This window comes from Mya arenaria, chromosome 12, assembly GCF_026914265.1.
Source record: "Mya arenaria isolate MELC-2E11 chromosome 12, ASM2691426v1".
In the NCBI taxonomy this organism is placed as follows: domain Eukaryota; kingdom Metazoa; phylum Mollusca; class Bivalvia; order Myida; family Myidae; genus Mya; species Mya arenaria.
The window spans coordinates 2820144-2839245 of NC_069133.1; the positions used below are offsets into that span (position 1 = coordinate 2820144).

Sequence of the window (19102 nt, forward strand, 5' to 3'; positions counted from 1 at the left end):
AAGAGCAAGTGAAAAGAGCAATGTGACCGCATAGACCACTGACATCGGCTTAGGATTTTCTGTCGTGTATCGTTTTTGGAAAAACAAAACAGCGTCAGAGCTGTAATTTTAAAGCTGCACTATCATAGATTTACCGTTTTTACAACTTTTTTATTTTTTTGTCTTGGAAAGAGCAAATATTTGCGTAAATATCTGCAAATCAATGAAAGAAGATTGCTGACAAAAGATCAGATCGCAGATTTGCAGATTTCCGTTCGAAAACGGTTTAAGAAAACTGCATAAAACATTTATTTTTGAACTGCAATATATAAATCTGTGATTTAATTTTTGTCAGCAGTCTTTTATCACTTGTTTCCATGGATTTTAGCCAAAAATGGCTAGTTCCATGACAAAAAATAAAAAAGTTGTCAAAACGTTCAATCTGTGAGAGTGCAGCTTTAAAGGGAATTTGAACGTTTCAATAAGAGAACAGATAGCTTTTTATTAATATTTGTACAATTTACACCGTTGTCTTACATACATAAACACCAATATAATGTCAAAGTGTCCTTGGGTAATAACATTTGATTTGCAAATGCTCCAGACTGCTAAGAGCTCATTTGCTTATGTGTGAGCCATGCGTTCTCCTCCTCAGGGAACGTAATCATATTGTACTTATCGTATTGTTTAACGGTAATTAAGTCAGTGGTCAAATCAAGTCCCCCGGCCAGTAATACAAGAAAACAAACATTACAAAGACAAAGCATACGAGTTGTGTTTTCTATTAATTCAAGAGAACAATTTAATCTTTTTCTTAAATAACAACATTAACAAGTTTTTTTCCATCATTTTCTCATTCTTGATGTTAAATGTTGTTCAAGATTGCAGAAATGTAAGTACGTGTCATTTGTTTGTAGTTTCGTATTCTTAACTAATACTAAATACTAATAAAAATATGGACAGGCAAACGGCAAACCAAATACAAACTATTAAAACTTAAGCATTAGCCCAGTAGCCTTAAATATGACGAAAGTCGTGCTTAAATACACCGTTAAGAAGGTGAAACAGACGTCAAAATTGGGCACATAAAGCCACCGTTGTTTAAATTAGATGTTATTAATAGACGATTGAAAGGGAAGGAATGCCATGTGCCATTTCCTATATAATTAAGAAATACATTTCAAAACGGTTTTCTCCGGCCCAATTATAACATTTTCATGTTGTACCTATGTAGATATTCTGGTTTAAACCATATAGAATATCGCTTCAATCACCATGTGTTTGCCTTCCCGGTACGGGAGTCGGTTTGAGTTAGTTTCCCGGCCATGTTTGCGATGAGTCGGAAGTTTAAATCAGGTATTCACAATCAGTAAGGCATATAGTTAAGAAACCATTTACAAATACGCAATACATTATACCTAATCAATGAAAATTCCACAAGCAAAAATGATTATAAAGTTTATTGCTATTTCTTATTACAGCTAAAAGCAAATAAACAATAAAATCAAAATTAAGATGTTCGGTAAATTGCTCAGATACTGAGAGTATTCTCATGCCATTAGCATTTGACTGTTGAAAGAGACGAAGTTTCAGTCGATAAAAGTAATCATATACGTATTCATCATTTTGAACACTCATTGAAATTAGTCTTAAATGCGAATGTAATATATTACAATTGTGAAAGGGACGAACGTCTATCCTTACTGGAAAATAAATTATCTAGAGAAATGACTGCTTGTGTGAAAACGCATTATGTTTTAAATATTTTGGGGTGAATCATGGCAAACAGAACAAATTCATAGCCCTAGCACACGGCCACTAAACGCCAGCTCCACCATTTATAAGAGGTGCAAAAAGCATAGCACCATAGCACGAACGCATTTCAGTTTATTGCAAAATAAATCTTTATCTTGCAGATGAACCTGTAGGCAACATGCTTCATAACATATTGCAGTGTTTTAATGTGTAAACTAGCTACCAAAGACTACCCTTTTTGGTGGCATAAGCATACGATGTCGTTTTTCCAACTTTCATTAATACTTTGCACAAAGACATGTTTACCTGACATTTCCGTAAACATTAACGGCATTATATGTGACGCGTCATGAGACTTTTGGCCCGAAACCGATAGCCTCGATTTCGAGAAAAACGTGCGCAAAGTTGAAGCGTAAAAAATAAGAAAGTAATGAAGTTTTTATCGTAAATCCAACCATTAAACAATTTGTCACCCTAGATTGTTCAGTCAAATATATTCTTTACAATGTAATGTTCATAGAAATAGTGTTTTTTAACCACTTTCTTTCGTATTGTTTATTACTTTTGGTGTTATCTCCCGTAGTTGTCATGAGCTATTTTTTGACCCAAATTTGAGGATGTAGATCAAGCTGAACCAAAGGCATTTACATCAAATTAGGAATTTGTTGGTAAGTAGAATTAATTTCATTGTTTAAGCATATAATTTTACAAATGTGTATATCTTTATTGTAATGCAATATATTCTAAATTCGGTCAAATGAATGGAAATTAATCGCAGGAAAAGAAAGCGGAAGTGAAATTTGACAGTCTGACATTGAAAATGTAAACAGATCAAAATCCAGCAGATAATCTCTTTTTGCATACTTATGATGACTGAAAAAGGACATAATCAATTTTTCATCATCTTACCGCGGCCAACTATCAATACAATTATTGATGGATTTTACGAATTAATTTTGAGTTGCAGTTTAACTGTGTTTTTAGCTATGTTGATGAATTTAAAGTTGTAGATGAACTTTTTTTTTGCAATGTTGATTTATGTGCATAACATACAATCTCATGAGGTTCAGGTACATTGAAATAAATTTCTGTTATGATGAAGATGATCATGATGATTAGGAAAATAATAGACTAATGCAGATGGGGGAAATGTTTATATAGAATAAGAGCACAATACTCTAAAAGCCAGGACCAATATTAATGACTGTAGCTGCAAGCTGCTTTTTGAGTATGCATGACATTCAGACTAACAGGAAATTTCTTTGGCATGCAATATTGTGTACATGTTGATCTGCCGGGGCATCACTCCAACTATAAACAGTTAAAGATTTGTATTTCTGTAAATACATATTTTTAGAACATTATGATCAAATGTGAATTTCAGGTGAAGCACCTGCTGTACATAGAACAACAATCCATTACAGCTTTGACTATGCCGAGCAGGTCTTCTACCTATACTAAGGCACAGCAAGAGTACCCTGCTTTGAAGTGTTCTGTAAATCATATGGTAAATTTTATTTATTAAATGAGTGGTTAATACAGTTTTGCCATTTGACTAAATTATTATAGGAGAAATGGAAAACCTTTATATTTTGTAAATTCACTGAAAGTGCTCACAATTGCTCTGCGGCGCTCTTGTTTAAATATTTTATATCACCTTTATTCAAAGTTCTTACTTGAACATAAAATGAAAGTGTAAATATATATACATCTTTTCTATTTCAAAGTGTGTGTTTTCAGGTTCACAGATATCTCAGTGATAAGGGTTTAGCTGTTATGTGGCCAATGGTGTGGTACCTCATTTTCAACATCATCCATATAGAGAAGACTCTGCATACCTGCACATTGACAACTGTGTTTGGTGGAATAAAAACAATGCAGTCATTGGGTATGATTGAAAAAAGCAGTGTTGAAATACATCACTTGTGCACTGCATATTGACACATGAGAACATTAGAATAACATAACAATGTAACATTTGTTATTTTTTCAATACAAGTAATCAGAAATCTCAAAATATGCATTAGTCTTATAAAAATAGTTGGGCTTAAATCTGTTCTCTTTATTCTCTAAATGTCATGGATTGAAGGCAATCAGTTCAATAAATTGTATGTAATTCTATGTTCAAGGGTCTGATGTATTCTGAAGGGAGAGACACAGCATTTATTCAAATGGAAGCAGGTGACATAAAGTTCAGTCATGTGTGAGATTTAGTCTGTGGAAGGTAAGTTGTAAGAATCTTGTTGTTTTTGTTTTGTTTTTAATTTTGGTGCTTTAAATGTTGATTTAAAGCCAAATTAAAGGATTTTGTGTATATAAATATTGACATTTGGTACTTTATTTAAACACTGAAGTTGGTTATAATACCTTATTATGTAAAAGAAAGCTTGTGTTAAAACAATAGGTATTATATCATAATATAAACAACATGTTTATTTATTTAGACCAAATGGAGGCAGCACACATCCTTTGTGGATTGATGACCTTGGCAAACTGGTTATATTCTTTGACTGGTTGGAGTACACCAAGTGACCCCTGAAGTCCATTCCAAACTTGAGGAAATATCATCACTTCAGGTATAACAAAAGTATTATAGACTATATCACTGCCTGTGCATGTATATCTATGAAATAAGTCAAAAACAATTTTAGATATTTTGTCCATTTTATTTAGATGTGAGTTTTGATGTTCAAGTTAATTTGCATAATTTATTCCAAACACTAAGTGATGTACATATATGAACATTATTTTGCAGAACTTCAGCTAACAACCCAGTGAGTGAATTCATGAGAGAGCATGCCAAGGACAGTGAGATTGAAGTTAAAATTGACAAGCCCACAACAATGGCTTTCCCATGGAGGGTACCCTGACTGCATCCAATTAAAAGGACTTAATGCAAAAAGGCTCTGATCCTTTAAAAAAGTGAAAACACTAATATACTGATATGTGATCTTTATAAACTAACTGTAAGATTTGAGAATGAGCCCGTTACTGAGCTGATGAAAACGTGCATCAATTTTTTATTGACAATTATTAATTCAATAGAAACATGTTCATGTGAAATGAAGCTACCAGTGATTTTGAGTGAAAAACTGTGGTTTTAGCAAATGATTGATAGAAGGGTGCTACACCCTGTCTTTTGTTGGTAGAGCCCCTCTGCCATAATGAAGACCACTATATGTTTATTATTAATACACACTTAAAACAATCTGGCAGTTGAAGCCTATAAATGCTTGAATTGAAGACATTTATAGTATTGTTTGTCAATATTAGTTACTTCACAGCCTGATAAAATGTACCTTAGCAACCTTTCAGTTTTTCTTCAATATCTTTATTTTTAAAACCTTCCTGAACCCTATAAACATTTCAGCTTTAATTTTTACCTATGAATAAGCATCGAAAATATAATTTGTCATGTACTATGTGACCAATTGCATACCTCTTCAAACTACATAATGACGTGTACATGCTAAGTAGTTAGTATGTTAAATAAATTGTTTTCATTTTTGTAAAATGTAAATGTGCCCATTTATTAACTGATCTAATTTAACAATAGTGTAAATTGTATAGGATTGTTATGTTTATTAAATTAAGAGTATATATACTACCATTTCATGTTTTATGTGCAATGAATGACTATACAAAAAATCACATTTGAGGTAAATTGGTAAAGTTGGTGTGATTATAATCATATTTGTGTCCTGTTGCCATGGTAACCAGGATAAAAAACAAACTCTTAAAATACCATTCAAATAAGATAAATTATAGTCAATTACAGGGGTAACATACTTTAACTTCTAGATATGCATTGGTTTGTATTAGGTGCAAGTTCCAACCTAATGTCAATTTATTGTGAAAAATTACCAATAAACTACGGTACTTGGCGAACAGTTTTTATTTATTCGGATTTTTTTTATGTCAAATACATACACCATTTACAGTAAGGTTTGAGGATATCAATAAACAGATCAATTATTATTGAATGCTTCATATGGCATTTATTGTATATTTAAATGCAAATTTGACCCCAAAACGCCTTTTTCACTAAAGGTTGCCATGGTAACCAATTAATTTTCATTTATTTTCTCAATAATAATTGAGAATGGTTTTGAAAATATATTGTTGTCGTTATAATGTGGGAATTGTTTATATTGTGGTGATGAATATTTATTGCATCTGTGAATACAAATGTTTCAATAAATTCTTGAACTTTACCGAAATTCCAGCTGTTTCTTAACCAAGTGCCCTTCTAGTTTTTGTCATTATTTCGTTAAAAATAGGAATTTTTGAATTTTCTTTTCAGTTTTTTAATCCTAAAGAATAGTACAGTCAGAAATTACTCCTATCTCATTTTCGCCCAAAAAGTGGTTTCGGGCCAAAAATCCCGTGACTGGTCACATATTACAAAAAATGACCACCTGCTAAATATAGATGAACATATGCTACATCTATCCTGCATTAAGCGAATAAACGAATACTTTAAGGGACTGTCATATCACTACTTTCATTGCAACCATTAATATTGTTTTACCAACTGACTCGTACTCGTGAGATTTGCCGAGTTTGAATAACTGAGTCTAGTTAGTTTCTAGCTGCCTTCGGAAAGATGCAATTAGCCCGTGTCCCCCCAGGAGCAATAACCAAACGGATCAGCTTGAAATAAAAAGAAGCAGATATTTTTTCAGCAAGACTGAAAGTATTAAATTCAGAAAGAAATAAATTAATGTGATGAACTATTTCCGTTTATTAGATTGCATTTTCTATTCATGATTTTTGAATGCGTTCAAATTCATTTTATTTCCGGGTCGTGTGTTTATTCATTAGAAAATAAGTCATCATGTTGATATATGTCAAATTTGATATACCTCCCGTTCGTATATTATTAAATAACGATTGTATTGGAAAGAAACCCAGCACCCCATTTACGCCCCATTTACGCCCCATTTACGCCCCTTTACGCCCCACTAATATGTTGTACTGATGTTGATACATTGTTACACCAGTGAACTAATATATTCTTACTGAAGTTGATACATTGTTACACCAGTGAACTAATATATTCTTACTGAAGTTGATACATTGTTACACCAGTGAACTAATATATTCTTACTGAAGTTGATACATTGTTACACCAGTGAACTAATATATTCTTACTGAAGTTGATGTTTTGTTACACCAGTGAACTAATATATTCTTACTGAAGTTGATACATTGTTACACCAGTGAACTAATATATTCTTACTGAAGTTGATATTTTGTTACACCAGTGAACTAATATATTCTTACTGGTTGATATTTTGTTACACCAGTGAACTAATATATTCGTACTGAAGTTGATATTTTGTTACACCAGTGAACTAATATATTCTTACTGAAGTTGATATTTTGTTACACCAGTGAACTAATATATTCTTACTGAAGTTGATATTTTGTTACACCAGTGAACTAATATATTCTTACTGAAGTTGATATTTTGTTATACCTGTGAACTAATATATTCTTACTGAAGTTGATATTTTGTTACACCAGTGAACTAATATATTCTTACTGAAGTTGATATTTTGTTATACCTGTGAACTAATATATTCTTACTGAAGTTGATATTTTGTTACACCAGTGAACTAATATATTCTTACTGAAGTTGATATTTTGTTACACCAGTGAACTAATATATTCTTACTGAAGTTGATATTTTGTTACACCAGTGAACTAATATATTCTTACTGAAGTTGATATTTTGTTACACCAGTGAACTAATATATTCTTACTGAAGTTGATATTTTGTTACACCAGTGAACTAATATATTCTTACTGAAGTTGATATTTTGTTACACCAGTGAACTAATATATTCTTACTGAAGTTGATATTTTGTTACACCAGTGAACTAATATATTCTTACTGAAGTTGATATTTTGTTACACCAGTGAACTAATATATTCTTACTGGTTGATATTTTGTTACACCAGTGAACTAATATATTCTTACTGAAGTTGATATTTTGTTACACCAGTGAACTAATATATTCTTACTGGTTGATATTTTGTTACACCAGTGAACTAATATATTCGTACTGAAGTTGATATTTTGTTACACCAGTGAACTAATATATTCTTACTGAAGTTGATATTTTGTTACACCAGTGAACTAATATATTCTTACTGAAGTTGATATTTTGTTACACCAGTGAACTAATATATTCTTACTGAAGTTGATATTTTGTTATACCTGTGAACTAATATATTCTTACTGAAGTTGATATTTTGTTACACCAGTGAACTAATATATTCTTACTGAAGTTGATATTTTGTTATACCTGTGAACTAATATATTCTTACTGAAGTTGATATTTTGTTACACCAGTGAACTAATATATTCTTACTGAAGTTGATATTTTGTTACACCAGTGAACTAATATATTCTTACTGAAGTTGATATTTTGTTACACCAGTGAACTAATATATTCTTACTGAAGTTGATATTTTGTTACACCAGTGAACTAATATATTCTTACTGAAGTTGATATTTTGTTACACCAGTGAACTAATATATTCTTACTGAAGTTGATATTTTGTTACACCAGTGAACTAATATATTCTTACTGAAGTTGATATTTTGTTACACCAGTGAACTAATATATTCTTACTGAAGTTGATATTTTGTTACACCAGTGAACTAATATATTCTTACTGGTTGATATTTTGTTACACCAGTGAACTAATATATTCTTACTGAAGTTGATATTTTGTTACACCAGTGAACTAATATATTCTTACTGAAGTTGATATTTTGTTACACCAGTGAACTAATATATTCTTACTGAAGTTGATATTTTGTTACACCAGTGAACTAATATATTCTTACTGGTTGATACTTTGTTACACCAGTGAACTAATATATTCTTACTGGTTGATATTTTGTTACACCAGTGAACTAATATATTCTTACTGAAGTTGATATTTTGTTACACCAGTGAACTAATATATTCTTACTGAAGTTGATATTTTGTTACACCAGTGAACTAATATATTCGTACTGAAGTTGATATTTTGTTACACCAGTGAACTAATATATTCGTACTGAAGTTGATATTTTGTTACACCAGTGAACTAATATATTCGTACTGAAGTTGATATTTTGTTACACCAGTGAACTAATATATTCGTACTGAAGTTGATATTTTGTTACACCAGTGAACTAATATATTCGTACTGAAGTTGATATTTTGCTACACCAGTGAACTAATATATTCTTACTGAAGTTGATATTTTGTTATACCTGTGTTGAAAAAAAATGTTATAAATATTACAAGATATCCTTTCGTGCCATTTAAGTGCATGTAGTTCGTATTTTTAATAGCATAATTAATTAATTGTAGTGCTCTTACATGCATGGTGTATAATTTAGTTTAAACTGATTGACAATGAAGTGAATTATTGCATAAATAATCAAGAATCCCAAGAGTAAAGTCATTATAATAAGTTTAACTGCTAAATTGAAATAATACGCGATCAATTTGCAGCGTAGTTAAAATGTAAATATTTTTGATATTGTCCCATATACATCCGAGGTTGTTTTCGATTGAAAATGACCGAAGATTTCCGAATGGCTCTCAGTCTGACTTAATTTTTGTTGAAGAATACGCTAGTTATGGTAAGTTTTCTAAAAAAATCACAAAAGTGTTGCTAATTTCCACGTAATATTGTACATTAAGTTTTAATACTCAAATACAATGAATTACATACTTCAGAAAATACGTGGTAAGAATACAAGGGCCGGTTTTTATGTTACTTTTTAAATTATATCTTATTTTAAAACTGCACTTTCAAAGATTGACAGTTTTGACATTTCTTTTTTTCAGAATTAGCTCATTTTTGTATCAATGTCTTCACTTCAGTCATATAAGATGCACAATATAACAGATCTCAATTATTTGGAAATGGTGAGGCTGCCAAAAGTTTCATTTCTCTTAAAGCGGTAGTTGGCCATAAAACATCTTATTCGAACATAAATATCAAAAACTGCGATCTAACCGTTATCAGGAGACTTTAACGACTGATTTCAAGACATGTACGCCAAAATTGGCTCATTCTTAGACAATAAAATAAAATGCAGTCAAAACGGTCATCTATAAGAGTGCAACCTAAATGACACAATTAAAACAACAGGACAAGCCCAATAGTCGAACATTTAAAACAATCAACCCTGTTTAGAGACAAATGACACATGTCCAAACGACAATGTATTAGAGACAAAAAACTTCTGCAAAGCCCAAACACAAACACAAACAACACAAACAGACCATACACGTATAAAAATAGCTTTACTGATAAATAATGGGACTACCGTCTTGGAATAGTCAATAAAACACGAGTTTTCTGGAAACCGAGTCTACTTATTAATAAGTCGGTTTTCCAACATTTTCATATGCTAATTAAACGAAAACTATACTTGTTTTTGACATAAAACTATATATTTCACCAAAATCAATGCAAAATAAATATTTCACACATCAATAAGTAAATACATGAAATGACCAGTAAAAAAATAAACGTTAAAATGAGATGTCTTTGAAAACCAGCCCAGAACGAAATCAAAGAGCTACCTTAGACAGAACATTCACAGTAAGCATAAATTTAATATGTTGTTTACTAGAGACTGGGATCTGAAGACATTATTGCAATAAAATTAATTCATCCTCTCTGTTGTTATGTAAATGTGTCGGCCAAAGGAGATATACTGCGAGTGTTCTCAAGACATTTCTTGTTTTATACGATCTTGCCCTGTAGGTCGTTTGACAGAGTTTGCGATTTTAACGAAAGAAAATATTGGGGCCAAAAAAACTTAAGCATTCATATCTGAACATCCCAAACCACTATGTTTAGTTTAAACTTTGTACTGCCACTCAGTATCTTAAAACAGTTTCTCATAGCGGCGCGACGGTTAACCACATTTATTACTTTAAAAATAACAAGACACTGATGTATGATAGGTGAACTCGGCCATTTCGTAGTATGTTTGCCTTTTTGCAGCGGCCACGTAGCACAATCCCGATTTCTCACTCTGCCATGTTGCGGTTTGTTTTTGCATTTGGGCCCTTTTCTTTGCGAAAATTCCTTAACACGAAATGGCAGAAATCAACCACCATATATTGTACGAGTATAATGCATTGTAGTGCATATTGGGCAACAGTAATGACAAGTTATTTCAAAATGCTGTAAGTAGTACTGACCTCACTCAGTGCAGTCGGAACATAATACCCTTATTCGATGCATACACATTTCTTGAATACTTTATTCAGTAAGCATATGTGCTAAGTTAAATTCAGAGCGGGCGTGAAAGGTGGACGTACCATTTAAATACCCTTAGGGGAGTATTATTCACTCTAAGTGGTTGTTCGTGCCTTCTTAGTGCCGATATCGGTGCCGAATTGCCGATGATCCCAGCAGAATTAAATCAGAATCAAATAACCATTCATCATGTATAGATGTGTTTATGGGCCTGAAAAGACGCTATTGGCTTTACTAAATTACATACACAAAGAAGTAATTGTAGATGCTTTATCACTGTTGATATGTAGATAGGTTTGCTGTCGGGAATGAATGAAAGGCAGTTATGAGCAAGTGAAAACTAACGACAATATGATCGTTAATGACAGCTGTGGCCTCGACCTTGGATCGATCTACAAATCTTGTGAATATTTGCCCAAGTTCTGAAATGCATTGGATGTGATATATTACAGGCGACGAGTTCGAATGAAAGTCATAATAACGATAGGAAGCTCATATATTATGCTAATATTAAGAGGGATGGGGTTGGTGGTAATATGTCCTAAACGATTATTAAATTTGTGTTTCAACGTTCGATATCAATCGAGCTAACACTATTATGAACGAAATGAGACCTTTCTTAAAATATCTATTATCAATAAATTCTATAACAGTCAGCAAGAAGTTTATGGAGGATTCCGACACTCATCACACTATTGATATTTATACAGTGAATTATTCAAAGAATACTCTGAAATATAACATGATTGGTTTGACATCTCGTCGAAAATTCGAAAGGAATTGTTTTGTTATCATATTTTCATTGTGTTCTTTCACCTGGTTTGAACAGGAAAAAAACTTTTATTATTAGACTATATTAAATTATATATATATATTTAAACCCTGCTCGGGTAAGCTGTGTCTTAGACTGACTATAACATACCCTTTAAGAATACTAACTTGTGCTTTGGCTTGATTCATTTGTTTACAGTCTGAAACAACTCGTGTATTACCTGCAATTACTTTCTAAGTTTATGTGTAAATTTTACTTTATTTTTCATTGTTTTCAAGTTGATGCTTGAACTGATGAGACTTATATATCCTTATTACAATTATTGACATTGTTTGGACAATTGTGAGGCTATGGCAATGTTATTAACTAGTATGAGTCTCCAATAGCCTCATGTTCCAGTGAACTCTTGTTTCATTGACTGTTCCAAGGTGGTACTCCCATCATTTATCGGTAAAGATATGTTGATGCGTGTTGGGTCTGTTTGTAGGTTTTGTATTAATGAATGTGGTGTCTGTATCTTTGTGTACCTAGTTCTTTGTCATTACGACCCTCGCCCTAGTTTGGAACTATATGCTTTTTGGTACACTATCGAAGTTATTGCATTATGTATCGCTTGTTCTTGTAAAGTAAATGTAATACTTCCTGTGCTGACAAAATACTCACGTCTGATGACAAATCAAAATGATTCATTTTATACCATTTGCAATCTGTCTGTAAGAAAAGTTTCTCTATTTCTCAGAAGACATCAACCAACGTGAAACAGTCACGCAATACAGGAACGTTTAAACGTCATCTACTGTAAATTAAAGGACCGAATGATGCGATATTTAGAGGCTTCCCACCCATATCGCGGACATCTCCTTTCGTGCTAGATTGGTTTTTGACACAACCCATTACTTATGAAAAATAAAGGCATTGGCTATCAGACATGCAGTATTTGTTTATCTATGTGTGGCACTATATGTACTAAATCTGATTGGTGTCGAGATTGGAACATGTCAGGTAAAATGAATCGGGATCGCTGTTGTACTTGCTAACACAGCTTTCTTGCTTATAGTGTTAATAACTTACCTATTTGAATAGAAATATCTAGGGTTCATCTACAAAATAATAAGCAGTACTTATATATCTTCTGTTTTCGGTATAACGGACTACGATACCACTTCATCTTCGTATATAAACCATGACGAGCGTATTAGATAAGCTGCTAGCCCCACTTTCTCGAAACTTCGAAAGATTAACAGGTTTATAGAGACTATACACCAGATTGGCACCAAAAAAAGTTTTTTCTGTAACGAATCTCAGGAAAATTATTTAAAAAAAATGTTTTACACTTTGACATCATGATTGTAAAAAGTGTGGTACGAAGGTTTACCGTTTGAATTATTTAAGCTATATAACAGACTTGGTAATATCACGTGACAACATCGACTAGCCAATCTCGCATAAGAATGAATTCTACTAGATATACATACCTAGTAATCTTTTTTAATGGAAAAATACGAAAAACACTGCGTAAAAATAGTTTAATTGTAAACTATGTGGTTCTTCATTTAGCTAGTTTCAATGCATTGTACAAAGGGGATATTATGATAGGACGCTTTTCTGGTGACCTGCATCACGTCTTGTTCGGTGAGTAAACATGTATCCGTCTCGACCTGCGGTCTTATGATTTAACCAAATTATTTTTTTGAAATACATTTTCTTATTGACTTCATCCAAAATTAAACACAAAAATTGCAGGTAGTTAGTGTACAAATATGCTTGTTTTGCCATTAAGCCAATGGTTTTTATGTTACATGTGGATGCTTGGTTACGTCATATAATGTTATTATTATATGAAAGGGCATTTCTTGCCGATAAACATTAGAAAAAGAAAAGGATTTTGAAAAAAAGTCATTGGTAAGTTATCTGTTTGTTATTATGTTCTTTATTATTTCGACTGAAATCGAGAGTGAACTTCCTCATTTTGCGTTATTTCTAGGCTATAAATTGTATGTTGTAGTATTTTTGGTAAATATCTTAATTATTCACTACTCATTAGCCTTTTCAAATAATACCAACATATATGTGGTCAACAATGAAATTACCACTCTAATAAAAGTAGTCTTGTGTTAGTCATATTCTTATATAAGGTATCCGAGGTACACTTATGTGAATGCTGGATGTCTGCTGAACCCATATGCTTTGGGCATCAATTCAAAACGTTACATGAGAAGAGAATGAATATATACAAAATACGACGCCATGCAAGAGGCTACAACTGACAGGTCCACTTTTTCTGTTTAAACTTTCATGCAAAACATTGCATTTAAACCCCTTTTTGTAATGGACATGATCCCGCAAGGTAAGATACCGTCAACTTAAATCTGAATAAACACGTTTCTTATTTACGAATGTCGTTGTCAGGTTTTCCCACTGTGGACATAGAATACACAAAAGAGCTACACGTGGTGTAAAAACACTAAAATGGTGAAAGCATTCTACAACATTTTTTTTTATCTTCTATCGTGTTGATAATGGTAAGGAAGATGACTTGACATCCTGTTGTGAGAACACAATAATTTCGACCCTGGATGTTTGCAGATACGTGGGTAGTTCGAGACTTAATGGACAAGCCAACTTCACGATCAATGGTTCAAACGAAATGTGTTTAGAACCAATATTTTTTTGATTTAGTCGAAATGTTTATTCATTGCTCAATATGTTTAAAATACTAACTAATAACCAATGCAATCATTTGAATGTGCAAACATAATGAAAAATAACCAGTGGAAAACAGATCAAAATTTGCTGCAGATGCATTTGTATAATTAGTGTAGAAATATGTAATACGAAGTATTATACAGTCATCAGCTTTAACCTTGAATCATACATTATTATATTTCCCACTTTAATAATAATCTATAACCAGACAACTTTACTTCAGATGCTAGGACATCGTGTTATAAACATGGCTGTTTATAAGACAGTGTCTCAAAGAACATTTTACTGGTGCACATGGTTTGTCAGGACTATATATAGTTTGCTCAGTAAGAGAAATGTAAAACACAATAAGGTGAGCATACCGTAAACGTGTGTAATTTCTGTTTTACCCCTTGCATTTCGCAAATAACGCAATGTTTACATTACATTTTTATAAATATCTACTCACCGTTGGCTGCCAGACGTTTTTACTCTCTAGAACCACTTGGTGTATGCTTTTTTGTGTGGACCAATGACAATCAAATAATTTTCTTTTCAGTTGAGCGATTCTGACGAATACACCAAAAATAGTTTCATAGACGGATTATATTTCAGTCAGTCTATATGTCCACCAAGGCTTTCATTTTAAATGAGTGTTAGTAATAACCAGTAGCATATACTTGGTATAAGCATTTCAAGCAGGCCAATGACAAATGAGGATTTTGCAAATTTTCTGTCCATTTATTTCACGTTGATCGATTCTGACGAATGTACAAACAAATACGAAATTAGTTAGGGTTCAATTATGTCGATACTGATACTCAAAAATATATCTTTTTGATTTTTTTTTGTATTAATTTTTACACAAATGGGTCAGAAATTACCAACTTTCAATACACATTCAAATATTTTGCTATGTGCGTTTGAGATATGTTTTGATTATTCAGTTCCATGCACAAAAGAGCCCGTTTCAAATTGCATAAAATTCACATAATTCACATATTGAGTATCAGCTACCTTGAACGACAAAGGCAAAAACATATTTGCAGACTAGACTACAATAACAATTTATGATTTATAGATCTATTTACCAGTCTGAAAGCGCTAGTTGCTTTGCTAAATTCCGTATACAGAATTATGAATTGCAGATGCTTTATCATTGATGATCTTTGAATGATTTTCTGTCGGCAATGAATGAAATGCAATTACGAGCAAGATAAAGCTTACGATGGTATGAACGTTAATGGGCAGACTGACAGCTGTGGCTTCGATCTGGGATTTAGAAAGATTGTGAAAATCGACTTCAGTTGCACAGCATATACAGATATATTACTGGCGATGCATAAATTAAAGTGACTCTCTTACTCAAAATCAATGCATACACATGTATAACAAACATTAATTTTGACTGATAATCCTTTAACTGCTTACTATATAATGCATTTATGGAAAATATAAATTACTTATAACAAGATTATAACCGTGTATTTCATAGAAGAAAGCGCAAAAATATTAAATGATTGGTGAATGCTAAAAGATTTACTGTGGTCTACTATAGTCTCATAAGGTAGAACTACTGTGTTTTATGCTCATTTCTTTCAAACTACACTCGGTATCCGTCATAAGAACCATTGGTTTCGACATTTATTTAACCATTTTGGAATAATAAAACAACAATTTATTGTGGTAAATCATTTTTGGGAGTAAGAGTGCATTTTTAAGGAGCACCGTAAGATAATATTGCAAAAAGTGAGATCCATTTTCCAGTTTGAATTCAGACCCCGATATCACGAAAATACTCAAGTCAAATCTCAATCTCAGTCTCAACTCCTTTTATCAAATAACAGCATCATATGTTTCAAAATTGTAAATGTTTTACCCATTTTAAAATCTCATTCATTATGTTGATAAAACATTTGGTCAATATTTTAAATAAAAAAAAATGAGAGCACAAATTGTACTTGAGTCCAATTTATCATTTTTGAGTTTTACTCAAATACATTTTATGCTGTAGATTTTTTTTTAGAATATTAAGCAATCATGTTTATCAACATAATGCATGTGAGAATGTGTTTTAAAAACAGTAAAACATTAGTAATTTTTAAAAATGTCATACTGTTATGTGGAAAAATGAGTTGAGATTGAGATTGTGATTTGACCTAAGTATTTTAATGATATTGGGGCCAGGTGTCTATTTTGAAGCCATATTTGTTCCGAAACGTTTTGTTATGAAGATATATGTTAACCGTTGTGATCAACCTTCTAGTACAAACTAGCAGTATCGTTATAAAAAATCCTGAATTAACGAGGTTAAATTGGATTAAAAAAACAACACATGAAACACTGTAATGATATAGAAACACTAATAATGTGTGTAGATTATTTCCGTTATACAGTCAATGTTAGTGATTTACAAACAATATGTTTCTGTATGTATTAAAAGGGGGTCACCCTATATCAACTCATTTTTACCAAAGACTTAATTCAACTTCAATAAGAAAGATTTTGCATATATAGCATAATCAGGACCAATGTTGAACCATTTCGGGAATTGATTATTCCCTTTAAAAAGCTACGTTAGATTTTAAGTAAAAAATAACGTTTATTTAGCTTGAAGAGATTCAAGACGATCGCGTAGATGACACCTAGATTATCGCATACACCAAATTTAGGACGTTTAAATGTGTTTAAATTTATATGTGTATAAACGTATTGTGTGCGCCAATATCGCCTGTCTATGATTCTGCTTAAACTCTGTATATCCTGGTTTGAACATATTTCGCTAAAAATTAATATTGTTAAATTTTTTATATTCTTTTCATCTTGAAAAAGAGTGGAAATTTCGCATCTCGAAATCGAGTAGGATCTGCCGAGTTTGATTAACTGAGTATAGTTAGTTTCTAGCTGCCTTCGGAAATATGCAATTAGCCCGTGTCCCCCTAGGAACAATTACCACATGCATCAGCTAGAAATAGAAAGTAGCAGATTTATTTTCTGTAAGACTGTAAGTATTAGGATCCAGAAGCAAATGTCATTAAGTGACGAACTATTTCCTTTAATAAGATTGTATTTTCTATATTGTAATTTTTAATGCGCTAAAATCCAGGTCGTTCGTCAGTTTAGAATAGAGACACACATACTAAGTTTTTTTTAACATTTTCATTGGCTAATTTAACGATAAGTTTAAGCGATTTATTATAAAAAAAGTATCTATATTCAACAAAACCAATGAAATAGAAATATTTCACATATCATTAGATAATTATATCAAATGACCAGCCCAGAATGACCAAGACAGAGCATTTACAGTCAAGATAAATCAAATATGTTGTCTACTATAAACTGGTATCTGAAGACCTTACTTCAAGAAATTAACTCATCCTCTCTTTTGTTATGTAAATGTGCCGGCCAAAGGAGGTTTACTGGGACTGTTCTCAAGACATTCCTTGTTTTATACGATCCAGCCTTTTAAGTGGTTTGACAGAGTTTGCGTTTTTTAACGAAATATTTTTTTCGCGAAACATATCGAAGCGTCCCAAACCACTATGTTTAGTTTAAACTTTCTATTGCCACTCCGTATATAAAAACATTTGCTCGTCGCGTTTCAATGGTTTACATCACATTTATTACTTCTAAAATGAAAAGACACTGGTATAAGGTGGGTGAAATCTGCCAGTTATAGTGTTTGTCCATCGCAGCGACCACGTAGCGCATTTCCGAATTTGGCGGATTTTATTTGCATATTTGCCCTTTTGTTGAAAAAAATGCCTTAACACGAAAGGTCAGGAATCAACCACCGTACATTGTACTCTGCATTGTAGTGCAATTTGGGGAACAGTTATTTTAAAATGTTGTAAATAATACAGACGTCACTCAGTGCACTCGGAACATAATACCCTTATTCGGGGCACGTTAATTGATGCATTAAGCAAAGTTAAGTTCAGAGCGGACGTAAACAGTGGACAACCATTTAAATATCCTTAGGGTAGTATTATACACTCTCAGAAGCTGTTCAAACATTCTACGTGCCGATATCGGTGCCGAATTGCCGATGATCCCAGCAGAATTAAATTAGAATCAACTATCCATTCATCATGTTTAGATGTGTTTATGGGCATGGAAAGACGCTATTTGCTTTGCTAAATTCCATACACAAAGAAGTAATTGTAGATGCTTTATCACTGTTGATATGTAGATGGTTTTCTGTCGGGAATGAGTGAAATGCAATTATGAGCAAGTGAAAACTAACGACAATATGATCGTTAATGGGCATACTGACATCTGTGGCTTCGATCTTGGATATCTACAAATCTAGTGAAAATTTGCACTGGTTCTGAATAGCATTGGATGTAATATATTACAAGCGACGCGTATATGTAGAAGCTAAGGTAAGAAAGGATATAAATAGCAGCAGTTCGAATGAAGGTCATAATACAGATAGGAAGCTCATATATTATGTTATCATTAAAAAGGATGAGGTTGGTGGTAATATGTCCTGAACAATTATTAAATATGTTTTTATACAATATTATGAACAAAATCAGTCCTTCCAAAATGACTTCTAATCAATTAATACTATACCAGACAACAACAATTTAATGAAGGGTTCTGACAATTGTTAAA

At 32.2% G+C, this 19102-nt stretch overlaps 1 protein-coding gene and 1 long non-coding RNA gene across 26 annotated transcripts in view; one reads left to right on the plus strand and one right to left on the minus strand.

Annotated features, from left to right (window-relative positions):
- The window catches only part of LOC128211285 (dopamine receptor 1-like), a 342707-nt gene that overhangs the window by 56092 nt on the left and 267513 nt on the right, over positions 1-19102 (minus strand). The window lies entirely within an intron of this gene.
- LOC128211287 (uncharacterized) lies at positions 2320-5948 on the plus strand. 2 transcript variants are annotated; one of them, XR_008257257.1, is made up of 6 exons: positions 2320-2402; positions 3159-3241; positions 3475-3622; positions 3864-3958; positions 4179-4310; positions 4490-5948. It is a non-coding gene; the product is annotated as an uncharacterized LOC128211287 (long non-coding RNA). The 2 variants fall into 2 exon arrangements; XR_008257258.1 differs by having other exon boundaries at positions 2347-2402; positions 3119-3241.